Raw genomic sequence first — 15,090 nt, 5'->3', positions numbered from 1 at the left:
AAAAATTTGGAGAAGGACGTGACTCAGCGTTGCTGGTAGCACTGAAGGGAAGCCTCATTCACCCACACTTCTACAAATATTATTGTTGAGTTAAGATGGCTACAATATCAATTACATCACAAAACTCCTCGACACCATCGTTGTATTCACGCTTTGTTCGGTCATCAACATACATCCAACGACGATTTATATCTGGTAATATAGTATAGACACACCAGATTAACTAAATTAACTATTCAAATTACACTACACATATATACATGCTGCACAAAATATTGATTGAGAGAGAACCTTCAAAACACTTGAATCATTTAGACAAACTATCGTTGATTATCATAGAAGCTGTCAAAGTGGAGCCATAAATTTCAAAAAGCTTAAAACTATTAAGTCCAAAAATACAACATCGTATACCAATTTTTCCTACAAAAAATGTTTGTTTATGGGTTAAATTTTTTCAAAGAATTCGAACATAAGATAAGATAGTTAATCAAACGCACTTGTCATAATTCCAACTACAACTGTATAGGGTAGCTCTAGCTGAGCTGACCCGTGCTCCCGAGACCACTTAAGAGGTGCGCGTTCACACTTGTCCAGCCCAAAACCAGGGATAACCTCACAGGGGCTTAGCTTCATGGCTCCAGCCCGGAGTCAAGGATAATCTCCCAGCCCGCAGCACGAGGAATACAACTATAAATAGCAAGCCAAGTACAACGAAAAAGAGGTTAGACAATCACATTTCATCACTTATCCATCAGTAACGATTTTTTTTTTTTTTTTATTTAAACAGGTATCCGGGTACCCGAGATTAGCCAAGTCTGTCCCATGACCCGACCCACGAAATTGCTATTTTAGCAGGACGAGTACCTGACCAGAATGTGTCAATTTTCCATCGGGTTTTTGGCGGGTCATCGGGTAATCAGCACGGGACAACCGGGTCGGGGTTTTTGAACACCCCTAGTTGTTGTTGGCCCGAAGGTATGGGTCTAATAAACCTAAAAATATAATCCGACAACTAGAGATTAACATTCTTGTTTCTCTTAGGGGCAAAATAGTCATTTCAGGGGGTAATGTTGTCATGTGATGTGTACTAGAGATTGCCAACTGTTTCCACGTATGGTGATTGGTGGACAGACATTGACGGAGTTATTAACGGTTAAAAATTACAGCATTAAATTACAGAAAATCGATAAAAATAAAACGAAATCTGAGTTTTGTAGAAAAACGAAATCAAAGAGATAAAGAGGAGATAGAAAGGACTCGAACATTTTGCAGGTTGGAGATCGGAGATCGTAAAGTGGAGGAATTTTGGCAACTCATATCTACTGGTAATCTAAAAAAGGTAACTTTAAATTTGAATTGGGTTTGAAGTGTCTGTTCGGAACATGGTTTAATTTGTAGAAATGTCGGATAATTTGCAAATAATGAAGTGAATTACTGAATTACGAAAGTGTTGTAGTAAATTTGATGAACTGGTTTTAATTTCCGTGTTTGAAGTGCATGAATTGAAATTGGTTGAATTATTTCTGGTAGAGGTGTGTGTTCATAGATGCGCATGAATAGATGAGGTGTGTGTTCATAGATGCGCATGAATAGATGAATTAATACATCACAACAGGATTGTTTAAATGTCTGAAGGAAATTGTAAGCGTAGACGTACATGTTGTGATAATGTGATGTACCAGAGAATGTGGTATGTACTTTACAGTTTGCTGAATACTGAGTTTGTTCTGTAGATGTTAATTGCTGGTTGGTGAGTAATGTGAATTAATACATGAGCAATGTAGGTTAGTGAAGAAGATGATGGATTTGTGTTGAGTAATAAGGTATAACCATATAATATGTTCTGTTTTGCTACACTAATATGAATCCGTGAAATGAAATTTTGGACTAAATTGATTGTAGGTAGTAGGCACACCGAGGTAGAAAACAATAGAGTTGTACCCTGTAATTTTTAAGGTAGCTAGGTTACGATTTTGGTTTGTTAGTAGTAATAAAACAGTTGGTAATGTAGCTGTTGTGGTAGGATGATAGGTTAACTTATGGAGGACTTGTGAAAGCGAGAGGAGAGGTGATGCTACAATTTGCTAAGAGGAGAAGGAGGGTAAGACTATTTACTGTTTGTTTTTGTTTGATGATATGTGCTAACTAAGTGTGTTTAGTAACGTGGGTGTCATTGTTTAGCAGCCTCCTAACATGAGTTGTCGGATTGAGTCATCTGAGTGTATTTGCCAAAAATTTGATGATAGGAGAAGATGATGGGTTTGTGAGATGGGTTTTGGAGGTCTACTACAACTTCCATTCGATATGCAATTAGCGCGGCAGTTGTAGGATGATGTATTGCTATCCTCGAGATGAAATTAGAGTGTCTGAAAATGAAATTCAATACGTTCTTGAGGAATGTGTGTGGATAGTCCCTGAAGGATCCAGTGAGGGAGTATTAACTGAACGTCGTCGATTGTATTGTGCAACATTCAACACGGACAATAAAGAGATATTATGTGATTGTCGTAAATTTGAAACGTATAGTATCATGTGTAAGCACATAATAAGGATCCTTGATCTGAATTTTTGTGAAAGAAATTCCAAACAAGTTGATAGGCCGTCGTTAAGCCTACCAAATATAATTCCTATCTTGGTCTCACTAACTAATAGCAAGGGTAAGAAAGGGTCGAACCCAAGAAAGGCGTTAAATCATCCACCGAGTACTACCGTTAAATAAGCTAAATGAAGTCGAAATTGGTTTGTTTTGAGTAACTTCTACTAATTCAATTCAACTAAAACTAAGAGGAGATTAACAATATTTAGAGGAATCTAGGGCTCGGTTTATACCACTCAAATTCATCACAAATCACGATTAACATGCAACAATCAAAGTAAATTAAGGGGATAAATTAGGGGAAGTCATCTAAGGCACCCAACTACTCTCTCAAACTAGAGGGATTACTTGAATCATGAATACAACCTACTCTCGTGGTTACAAAGCATAAAGCAAGTGTTAAAGCATAATCACGATGACATAAACATTCCCTTGACCGAAAATTCCTATTCTCATGGCATTTTAAGTCAATTAAGCATAAGGGAGCTAACTCAAGTTCATCTCTCGATCCTTCGTTGAGAAAGCTTGGATAAATATATATATAGTTCTAGCAATGGCCATATACAAGAACTGAGCAATTAAACCACTTAAGCTCAACTAATTAACACCCAATAATTACTCAATTATTACATGCAACAAGTAATTAGTGACTACATTGAGGGTTTTACCCAAACCCTAGAAATTAGACTACTCACAATCCATGGAGATTAAAGCAATTAAAGATTTCAAGCAATTCATGAACAAGTTCAAACTAAGGATTAAGCTAATTAACAATCTAAGCATGCAGGAATTAAGCAAGTAATTAACAACAAAGTAGAGAGTAATTGAAGAGAAGAGTAAGAAATAGTTACTATGAAGCTTCAAAGTGAGCAACAATGTTGGAACTTGTCTTCTACAATGATTGAAGTTGAATATTTCCAAGCTAATAATTAGAATCTAACTAATGATTTGAGAATTTAATGTTCTAGGATTGCAATACTAAGAGAAAGCTCTAAAAACCTTTCTTCCCTACAAATGAGCTCAAAGGGGGTATTTATAAGACCTCCAAATAAAAAGGACGGAGAAAACAAGAATCGGGCTCGACTGCAGGTCTGCACGGACGTGCTAGGTATGGCACGGACGTGCAGACCAAGCTGCACGGACTTGCCACGGGCCGTGCAGAGGAAGGCAAAAGCTTCTATTTGGGCTTGAAATCCTGCACGGACATGCAATTTACGGCACGGACATGTAACCTCTTCTGCACGGTCGTGCCAACTTAAGCACGGTCGTGCATGCCTTGGAAGAAGGTTTTGACTTTCTAGAGCACTCCTGCACGGACGTGCAAGATCTGGCACGGGCGTGCAACCTCTTCTGCACGGTCGTGCCATCATAAGCACAGCCGTGCAGGCCTTGGCAGAAGGTTCTGATTTTCTGGAGCACTACTGCATGAACGTGCAAGGTCTGGCACGACCATGCAGGGTCTTCTAAGCCCTTTTCTTCATCTTTTCTTCTATATTGCTCCTTTACTTGGCTTCTTTCTACCATCTTCTTTCTTCTAACCTCGGTTTAGTATCCATGGGCTTCATTTGGTCATCTTTGGACCTAGAATATCAACAAAAAACACTAACAACCCGTGAAGCATAGGATACACAAAAATTGCATAATAATAGAGTAAAAGTGAACCAAAACATCTATCAAGTAAACTAGGTTCAAAAACACCCAAAATCATGTCAAATAGCAAGTTATCACAAGTACATTGTTAACAGATGGCGTAAAGATATACTACAAAAGCACACAAGGGTGAAGGTGTCCTAATACCATGATCCAAGTAAGTCAATTGAAGTTATCCGCTACAATAGGCTTATGATCGCATTTGAAGGGATATGTGATGAGGCGGCTATGGTTAATGATGAGATGGTGGAGATGGTGTTAACATCGCTTACTAGATTAAAGTCCGAATTTACTAAGCGTATGAAGAGGAAGCTAGACAAAACCGTAGCTATGAGTTACCCCGGAGAAGGTGCTTCTACGGTTATACCAAGTTCAGAAGATAGGGTGATTACATCATCAGTTCAGAAGCCACCTCCTCAAGCTGATCAAGCCACCATACGGTGCACTTTGTGACAATGGCATAGTAATGAAATACCCCATTATTCCTAAGAAGAGAGGTCGAGGTAGGCCCTAAGCTGGACGATATGAAACTCTAGCTGAAATTGGTTACAAAATACCTCCAAATTAAAAAAGACGGTAAATCTATCAATAAATATACTAATGTACAACAGTCGTTTAATTATATTTCCTAAATGGTAAATTTTTTTTATATGTGTCAAAGGCTAAGATAGTCACAGCAAATTCGAAAGTCCAAGCAGATGACACTCCAACAAATGCCATAGGAAAAATTCATGTATGTCATTTAGTTTTTTATAATTTGATTAAGGTAGTATTGTTGTTTTGGTTAGATATATTATGAATATGGCCATTGATGTGTTAACTGTTGGGTTTCGTAGCCGACTCTACACGGAATAAAAAACCCGCACAAGACCCACCCACTAATTAGGCAACTAAGCATGCAATCACATATTAAACACCAATTAAGGAGAGAATGAGAAGATTATTACCCTTGGTGCGTGCTTCGCTCTTAAACTGAGCTCTTACTTGAACCCCGCAAATGCGAAGGTCTCCGACGGCTGGTACCCACGAACCCGACCCGAGCGGTCCAGGTCTCGAAGGTTGGTCGAGACCCGACCAATAAAAAACTAGAGTTTTACGAACTTAAGGTATTCTCACTTTTCTAAGGAGATTCCTTTCTAGTTCAACTCAAGTGATTTTTCCCAAACCCAAAACCTGGGTATTTATAGGGAAAGGAGACTTGATTCTCCCATCTTCTTTCAATGTGGGAGAATTTCATTTTGTGCAAATCAATCAAGAAGCAACAAGTGGCATGAGGAGGAAGAGAGAAAGTGAGGACCACCCAAGGGGGGGACCATCTCTCTTCTCCCTTCTAACCAACAAACCAAAGGGGGGGACCATTGCATTTCCCCTCCTTAGCTATGGGCGTTCCACCTAGCCAAGGGGCCAGCCACCCCTCGCACAAGCACACCCCCACAGCCAGCCCACACATGCATCGCAAGGATGTTGTGTGTGGTGCTGCTGGGCGCTGGTGCTATGCGTGGCCTAGCACGCATAGCGTGCTGCAGCTTGGTGCATGCTATTGCATAGCACCACGCATAGCCCAGCCAAGGCATACGTGCTGCTAGCGAGCCACGCATGCCTAGCGCTACAACTAGCCAGTGCGTGTTGGCTGGGCGTGCCATCGCTAGGCATGGCACACACTCATAGCCCAGCAAGGCGCTGCTTGGTGCGTGGTGCCTTGATGCCTAGCACACGCACACGCACAGCCTAGGCTTGTGATGGTGCGTGTTGCGATGCGTAGCACACGCACACACGCATAGCCTAGGTCTGCGATGGTACGTGCTGCGATGCGTAGGCTGCGAAGCTTGGCTGCCAGCACGCCAGCAAGCACGCATGGCTGCGATGCTTGCGAGAGGTGTTGGGCCTTGCTAAGCGCCAGCGCCCAGCAAGCCAGCAAGGCCTAGCCTTGCGATGGCTGCTGGGCAGGCTGTGCGCCAGCGCCTAGCATGCTAGCAAGGCCTAGCCATGCGATGCACGCTAGGCTTGCGATAGGCACACCGGATGAAGTTAGCCTAGCAGCACCTTCAAGTGTAGAAAAGGAATTGGTAATTTCGGAAATCCAATCTCAACTCACGGACATGAAACAGAGTAAAGGGAGAAAGACGGAGACGCTTAATCAGGATGCTTCAGATGAAGGCCCTACTAAGAGGCGAAGAACAGAGGAAATCGAGAATGTCGACGCAGCATAGGAACACCCAGAACATTAAGGGGTTGTTATAGCACCAGAAGAAGGAGATGAACAAGTAGGGAATATGGGAGCAGGGAACGAGGAAGTCGGATTCGTAGTGCGTGAAAATGCAGAAGAGTTAGAGGAAGAGGAGGCTAGTTCTGAAGAAGGGGAGGAGGAGGACTCTGAAGATGATGGCTGGTCTGATGACTCTGATGATGATTCTGGTGGTGGTGTTCAAGTCCCGCCACATGGTTTTGACATCGAAGATGACCAGATGATCACATTCTTCCCCATTACTTGTCTGGTTCAGGTACTGATGATGACTCTGGTTCAAATTCAAGTGATAATTCCGACGCTTATGGTCGCTCTCCTTGCAACTACTACAACATGGTATATGCCTCCTTTTCTTTGCTCTGATGTTTTTTGTATATGAAAACAATATTTTGTGGATTTGATGTGTTGTTTTAGAATTAACTCAGTTTGGTTGCCTTGGTTTTTCTTTGGGAATTTGAACAATGGCAGGTTAGATTTTGATGTATATGATGATGAAACAATTGCTTTTGGATTTATGGTTTATGGTATATTTTGATGTATATGATGATGAAACAATTGCTTTTGGATTTATGGTTTATGGTATATTTTGTTATTAATGATGCGTTTGTTTGTGGAATGGTTGATTAAAAATCTATATGCTTATTGCTGATGACTGATGATTGAACATGTATTTACGGATGAATAATGATTGAACATGTATTTACTGGATTAATTTCTTAATTTTCATTGTTATGATGCCGAGTTTGGGATTATTGTTAAGACGTACGCTTAGTTACGACCCTGTTTTCTCATAGCTTATTAAAGTAACACTACGAGATGTACGTAGTATGTAAGTTTAAGAACAAAAAAAATTGGTTACGAAGTACTTAGAAGTGGAAGTTCTAAAAAGCTGCCTTTTGTGTTAATTTGTGAGAAGTGGAAGCTATTTGTAAGTTCAGAGAAAAAATGTACACAAAATTAAAGGAATGAGGTTTTGGAGAGTTATTAGATAATGTACTAAACATATGTTAAAAAAAAACTGGAACGGGTAGGTTTTTTTTTGTTTTTTTTAAAGGAAAAAACATTAAGTACTATAATCTTGTATAATCTTTCTTGTTTGAATTGTTTAATGTTTCTTTAAGTGGGTGGTAAATTGCACTACTCTCTTATCTGGCTAAATTTAATTTAATCATTTACTTAAGTAAATCAACAATTGAAGCTTAAAAGTTTATCCAGTACTTTTATCACTTTAAGATGGTTGATATATAAATATCTTGTGATATGGAGAGTATTAGTGCAAGATATTAATAAGCTGCATGCTCTTGATACATAAATATCTTATGATACTGATCGAGTACAATATTAAGCTACTGATATAACTTTTACGTACCACACAAATAGTAGATAAAATCATGTACATATATTTGTTAAAGATAAGACCTTATAAACTTTACAAGAAGGGAGTTAATGGACAAGCTAGAATGAAGAAAAGAGAAGCACGTTTTTGTGGGAAGACTGAGCTTTATTAAAACTCCTAATTTCGAATATAAATGCCTTTAAAAGTTTTGTAAAATATCCGTAAAAAAAAATTGATAAATAAATTTAAACCGATTTCAGCTAGTAGTATATTGGATTTTTCAGTTACATCAGCTCATGTTTACCCAATAATTTCGTTTTGTTCATCCGACTTGTTTTTAGGTATGTACTTAATTACTTGGGTTCAAATTAGGTTAATTTCATTTTGGATTAGTTTAAGTCATTCTATTTTAAGTACAATTCAAAATTGGTCAAACAAATTGGGTTTACCCAAAATTGGATTGACATTTGGTTCAATTTGGTTAAGTCAAGTCAATTTAGATCGGGACAGTTTTGTCACATATGGATAATAATAGTGGTCTTTAGATTAATTACTAGTTGACCTAGATCAATTGATTATTCCAATCTCTAAAATCTATACTGTATTTTTAAGCTAAACCTATAATCACTTGAATTGGATTACGCGAGATTGCGAGAATGGATAGATATATTTTTTTTTCGATGAGGCAAATCATATGGCCTTTATTTCAGCGTTTATTTATTATATACTCCAACACTTTTATCAAATAACCAATACTCCCATTAGTACCTTCTGCAAAAAAAGACCCCCACTTATCACTTTCTAAATATAAACTTGCATTGTAATATATCAAAATACTTGAAAAGGACTAACAAGGTGTTTTCTTTCAGTATAGAACGTATAGTTAATAGCAAGTATTCTTAATTAATGTAATTAAGTAATAAGTATCCTATAAAAGAGCACGCAAGCTGATTGGGTACAAGTAATTGTGATCCAGCTACTAATTGCATGGCTTAATGCAACGTCTTTTTGGATCGAATTTGTGGTGTAAGATGCAAGAATAAAATACGAGGTGATCTTTTGCTTTAACTCTTAAACACCATATGTATAACCTAAGATCTTAAACACAATATGTATAACCTAAGATCTTATAGATTTATATCAACTTGAAACTTGCTAGGCTTGTCACTCACTTTCGTTTTCTTAACCACTAGATTGAAACAATAACGACAAGAAGCTTATCTATACTATATGGTAAAGAATGCTAAGGATACACATATCCTTGCTAACAACAAACATATATAATGCAACAAACATCATTATGATAGAGATCAGAACCCAGTTCATACATTCAAACATAATACCATAGTCTGCAATCACTCAGGAATAAAGATAAAAAAAATTATAAATCCTACCTAGTCTGCCATCATATTAACCTGCAGCAACTCTCGGAACATATTATGATAATTAGCAATGAGATTAGGCTTCAATATGATTACCCTTAAATGAACTCCAAACAACAGTGATGTTCCTAGGCATCCAACTCATCAAGCCGTTTGCGCTTAACCTGTAAATGGTTAAGTTTGAATCATTAATAAAAATCAGAAGACAAACAACATTTGCATCTGACCTTGTTGACATCTTATAGGGAAATGTCAACTTACAGGTGGTTTAGTCTTAGCTTTAGTAGCTTTTTCCTTAGACATGTTGCCTTTTTCCTGAGACACATTCGCCTTTCCTTTAGTTGTGCTTGTGGTGGTCTTTCCCTTACAAGTGCTTGCCTTTCCCTTAGAAGTACTTGCCTTTTGATTAGCCGTGCCTGCCGTTGTTGCGGTTTTGCCTTTTCCCTTAACAGCCTTACCTGGTGGAGCTGCAACAGCATTAACATCCTGTAAACATTTCAACAATTCAACATCAGACATTTGCATGAAAATACAGGCATTCAAAATTAAATACAGGTCTGAAAAAACACTTATGCGATAGAGGTTATTTTTGTTGCTGCTTTTCTTATACCCTGTTTCGGCCAGTGTTTTGAGACGTGAACCTTTTGGCCTTCTAGGGTGCCTTTTCTTAATAATTGGGTCTTTTGGCCTTCCAGGGAACAATGTTGCAATGGGAACAGAAATTTCACTGACCGCAGAGTTTGGATCTTCCTTGTCAGGTATCTCTGCTGTAGCGTTCTGAACTGAAGAGTTTGTTCTACCTTCCCCTGTTGATGAAACTTTATTAATGTCTCGGGAACCACCACTAATGACAGGAATTTTTTCCTCTCCTTCTTCATCATACCTTCATTAACAACTTTTGATAGTTTGGATAGGGTTTCAATCACCATTTCCATAGTCTGATCGTTAACCATCACAGCGGTTTCACATAGGGGCTCGAATTTTTCCATCATCTTGTTAAATCTCATCACATTCTCTGTTTCACCAGGATCATGGTACAACCTTCACCCTTGTGTGCTTCCGAGGTATGTCTTTGCGCCAGCGTGATAGTATGTATTTTTCCGGAATATTGAACACCAGGTTTTGATCAAGTATCCGAATAGAGTGTTTGCATAGTATGCCATGTGTCTCGAACTTCCGACAATCACATTCAACCTCACTCGTGCTCAAACAGAACGTAATAGTGTACACTCTACGACGATCAGTAATGATCTCCTCACTAGTCCAAGAAAGTACAATCTAAACACGATCCTCCACCTTATACTGAATTAGGTTTCAGATAAAACCTTCTCCTCTCGGACGTTGCAATACATCATTCTCAAACACTTTGCTTGGACTTCTTGAAACTTGGAGTCGGTGTATATCTTTTGGAATAACTTTTCAACTTTAAACCCACTAACCAACCTCCTCAACTACTTGGAGCATCGTTGATCTGCACTAACCTCATCACGAACCCTTTTTCCCAACGCAGTGCAATATTTTTGTGGGAACTTAAACAATTTGGTGTTATGGTTCACAAAGCCGTCAAAAAACCGATTGATGCTCTCCACCCTTTGCGTGGTCTTCATGCCGGCCTTAAAGAACTCTTTCATGTATGCCGGTACCCACATACGACTTTCTTTGTGGAGGCTTTCCAGCTATTTGTTGTCCTCCAACTTGTACTCAGAAAGAAGTGCAGCCCATCGCTCATGGAACTCATCGGGGGTAAGACTCTCATACACAGCCTCCTTAAGAGGGTTCTGGAATTCTTGGTAGCTGCAAAAAATTCAAGCAAAATCATGACATATAACAAAGTTTATGTTAGGATGAAATGTAGATAATATCTTTCATAGATAACCCACCTTGTTGGTGATTTGCACAACTTAATGAAAAAACAAAAAACAAAAAATAAAAAAAAAATAAAATTAAATATGCCAAACCTGAATTTCTCAGCCACAAACAATGAGCACTTTTCAACACACAGAACATCCAAGTTAAATGATATTAGTTGTAAAATTTTTGTTATACAGATAATTTATAACTTTATAAGAGTTCCGAAGATAAATCCTGAAACTTTGATCATAATATGAAATTCAATTCTGCATAAACACGCTACCATATGAGATAGAAATAGATAATACAGTACAATACCTGTGATAAATAGGAAATAGTCCAAGAGACCACGACACAATATGGTCTGATAACACCAATGTAACTACTTACTAGCCTAGACTTCCTCTAAAAGTAGTGTGGAGTGAAGGAATTATCAGCCTAGCTTGCACTTACATGATTTTAGGATTATGGTTATGGCAACACAATGAAAACTCTTGACAAATTGTACTGAATAATCAATAAAAAAAATTTGTCAGTTGAGTCTTAAGCAGATATGACAATATGACATATAAGCCAACTTCACCTCAATATCAAAGCAATACAGATCAGAATACTAACACTAATATATTCAGATTCACACAGTTACTGCACAACAGCTATACCAAATCTTTATTGGGAAGCATTTTGGCTAACCGTGCGTACTTGCCAAGTTTCTCAGGGATCTTGCTCATGATATGCCATATGCACCAACGATGCATCGTGTTTGGCATGACTTCAGCTAGGGGCCTCCACATGGCTGCCGCTTGGTCGGTCAAAATGGCATTAGGAGCTCGCTTGTTCATGCATGTCAGCCATTGTCGAAATATCCACGCAAACGTATCACAATCTTCATGTGAAACAAGAGCACAACCCAACAACAAAGATTGGTCGTGGAGGTTGACTCCAACAAAGTTCACAAACGAAAGCTCGTACTCATTTGTAAGATAGGTTGCGTCGAAACAAACCACATCCCCAAAGTTCTCATAAGCTACCCGGCTTCTTGCATCCACCCACAAGACGTCCTTAAGCCTCCCCTCTTCATCCAAACGTTGTGCATGGAAAAAAATTTGGTTGTCAGATTGCATTTTCTCAAAGTACTCCATCATTGCCACTGCGTCACCGCCTACCATCTTCAATCGCCTTTCCTTGTATACCTCATGTTGTAAATCTTTGCAAGTTAACAGTATGTTTTCTATTCCGTTTCGATTGGTCGCCATGCACCCGTGTATTTGACATACGGCGGCACCCCCTGCTCATAGTAATCCAACAACTTCTTCTTTACATTTGTGGTCATATGCTTCATGCGGTACTCCTTGACAAGCTTGGATAGAATCGGATCAATAAAGTGATTATGCACTAAGTGCACAGTCTTCAACTCCCAAACACCGTCTGCATTAACACTAGCATAAATTCGGGCCAAACATTGACACTTTTTTGAAGTCCTCTTCGATCCGCTTAACTCATCCTCACATACAACACCATAAACTAATCCACCTGAACCTCCAACCCCCATTGCCTTTTCCCTCTTCTTAGCTTCCCTCCTAGCCCTCATGTCAGGTCTTCCCCAACACTCACACTTCAATGTGGTTGCAATTGTCATACTCTTGTCCATCATAGAATTTACACCCTGCACCCTTGTCACTCCAAACCTAACCTGATACTCCTTATAATAGGCTTCAACTTCCTGCCAACATCGAAATACTATCCTACCTTAGGCTCCTCAACAGTGATTACAGTCTTTTGGTTGCTACCAACAACCGTGTGTGTTGTTTGAACTGTTTTTATGGGGATAAATACATCACATGCCTAGTAACACCATCAGTGTTACCACAGGTATCTTCAACTACAATTTCTTCTATGCCATCACCCTCCAAATCCTCCACATCAACACTACTCCTAATCTTAACTCCGCTACCCCGATCAACAACACCACTATCCCTTACCAGTTGCATTTCCATGTCCTCCAAAATATCAGTATCCATGACACCCTGTTTCCTTAGCTAACAAACCATACAAACCATACTATTTTAGGTAAACAAACTAACAACATAATTCTCATCAAATAATTTAACCCATATACACAAAAAAATTAACACACACTTTACTGCAACAAACAAAACAACCAAGACTCAGAAGTTTTTACACCATGTAAATCAAGCATTCCAGTACTTACAGAACCAACCAAAAAACATCAGCAAATATATTTATGACTAATCAATCGAAGAAAAAACCGTTCTTTTTACACAACAAAATGTTTACAGAATCCGCGAACTCACTAGCAACAAACCTCAAATGATTAAATTCAAGCCACTGAAAACCTAGTGGTTAAATTCAAGCGACACAAAACCGCAATTGATTAAATTCAAGCCACACCAAACAATAATTGCTATTTCTACCACATCACTAATATCAATTGAATCCCGACAAAACAAAGAAAAATATTACACAAATTGACAAATTCACTAACCTCTACTTCCACCGACCATGAGATCTGAAAACCGCCTCAGAATATGCACTTCGCCATTAATAGAGAGAAGGAAGAAGCTTTAATGTAACATAAATATGTTACTCTTTTACTGCGTGTCCTAATTGGAATCGTTTGATAAAATTAACGACATCCATCTCACTCAGCTACCTTTGCCAACTAAGCATGTCCCCACATATGTCTGCACAGCAGCACAACAATGCAAATAGTTGGAAAAAATTGCAAATATGCCACTAGAGAAACAAAACCGTTTCTCATGAAGAGTAATTGGGATTATCTCATTAATTATTATGACATTGTTTATTTGTTTTAATTTCAATTTCTACTATGTCTATAGATTGCAAGAAGCAGCCATGCATTTTGGTGAGAGCATCAAAGAAATTATTAATGAAGATTTTGGTAATGGCATGTGAGGATCTTACCTTGCTCTAATTCGCTCTTAGATTATATGCTACACTAGTGCTCTATCTTTGCTTCCTTCTATTTAATATTTAATTGTTATTTGCTATGTCCATCTCAGTAAACTTGTGGTGATTGTGTGTAATTTAATTGTTCATCTTTTTGTTGTTGCCTTAATCAAATGTTAATGAGGAATGACAAGTTACTACAGGAATTCTGAACCTATTAGTCAACTACACAGAGGTTTTAGTTATAAGAGTTTCAGTTTAATTGACAAAACCAAAGTTGAAGTTAAAACAAACTATTCTTGACTTGACATCAATTGTAAGCCTAGTTGGGGCAATAGTGGTTGCTTCTGAAGTTTGCACTCTAAACTTAGTTGACCATTACTTGTGGAAACTTATGAATTAGAGATTATTGTTGTAAAGGGACACCCCATATATAGAACGCATATTGAAGATCTCATCTTATCTCATACAATCCATTTGATTTATAAGAAATTCTTCTTCTACTAGCTATATGCTAATTCAACAACTTAACTTACAGTCTATGATGCATCAAAGTGTTACGCTTGCTCTCACTATGACTAGGTTTATAATTCAGTCATTTTTTCTATAGGCTTGATCGTGCATTTTTTCGACAGGCTTGTGTTATTTCTGATCTTGCATTTACTTCTTGTTTAGTTTGTCAGCTCAGGCACAGTTTGTCTTGCTCGGTTGACAAGGTGAAGGTGTAGATGGAAAGGACATTGTTGTCATTTCCTTAAAGGGGAAACATTCACATACTTTGAACAGGTTAGTTGGAGTTAATTGTATTCAATTTGGTAGACATTAAAATATTTGAATTACAATCTTTTACGTCTCTTAAGTAGCTTCTTCCTAGCAGCCTGATTGCAAGTTTCAAATGAACTAGTTTGGTATGCTCACTTTTATTCATTAATTTATTAAAGCAATAATTTAATTATGCTGAAGTTGTTTAGTACAAGTCTTTATTTCAGTGATTCTATTATGTGGAAGCTAATAGTTGTTCTCATAAAAATAGATCTTACAACAAATAACTCTAACAATGCTACTCTTACTAAATTCTGTTTTTTTTTCTTTCCATAAG

This window comes from Chenopodium quinoa, unplaced genomic scaffold (assembly GCF_001683475.1).
Source record: "Chenopodium quinoa cultivar QQ74 unplaced genomic scaffold, ASM168347v1, whole genome shotgun sequence".
NCBI lineage: Eukaryota > Viridiplantae > Streptophyta > Magnoliopsida > Caryophyllales > Amaranthaceae > Chenopodium > Chenopodium quinoa.
This window is presented reverse-complemented; position numbering follows the sequence as displayed.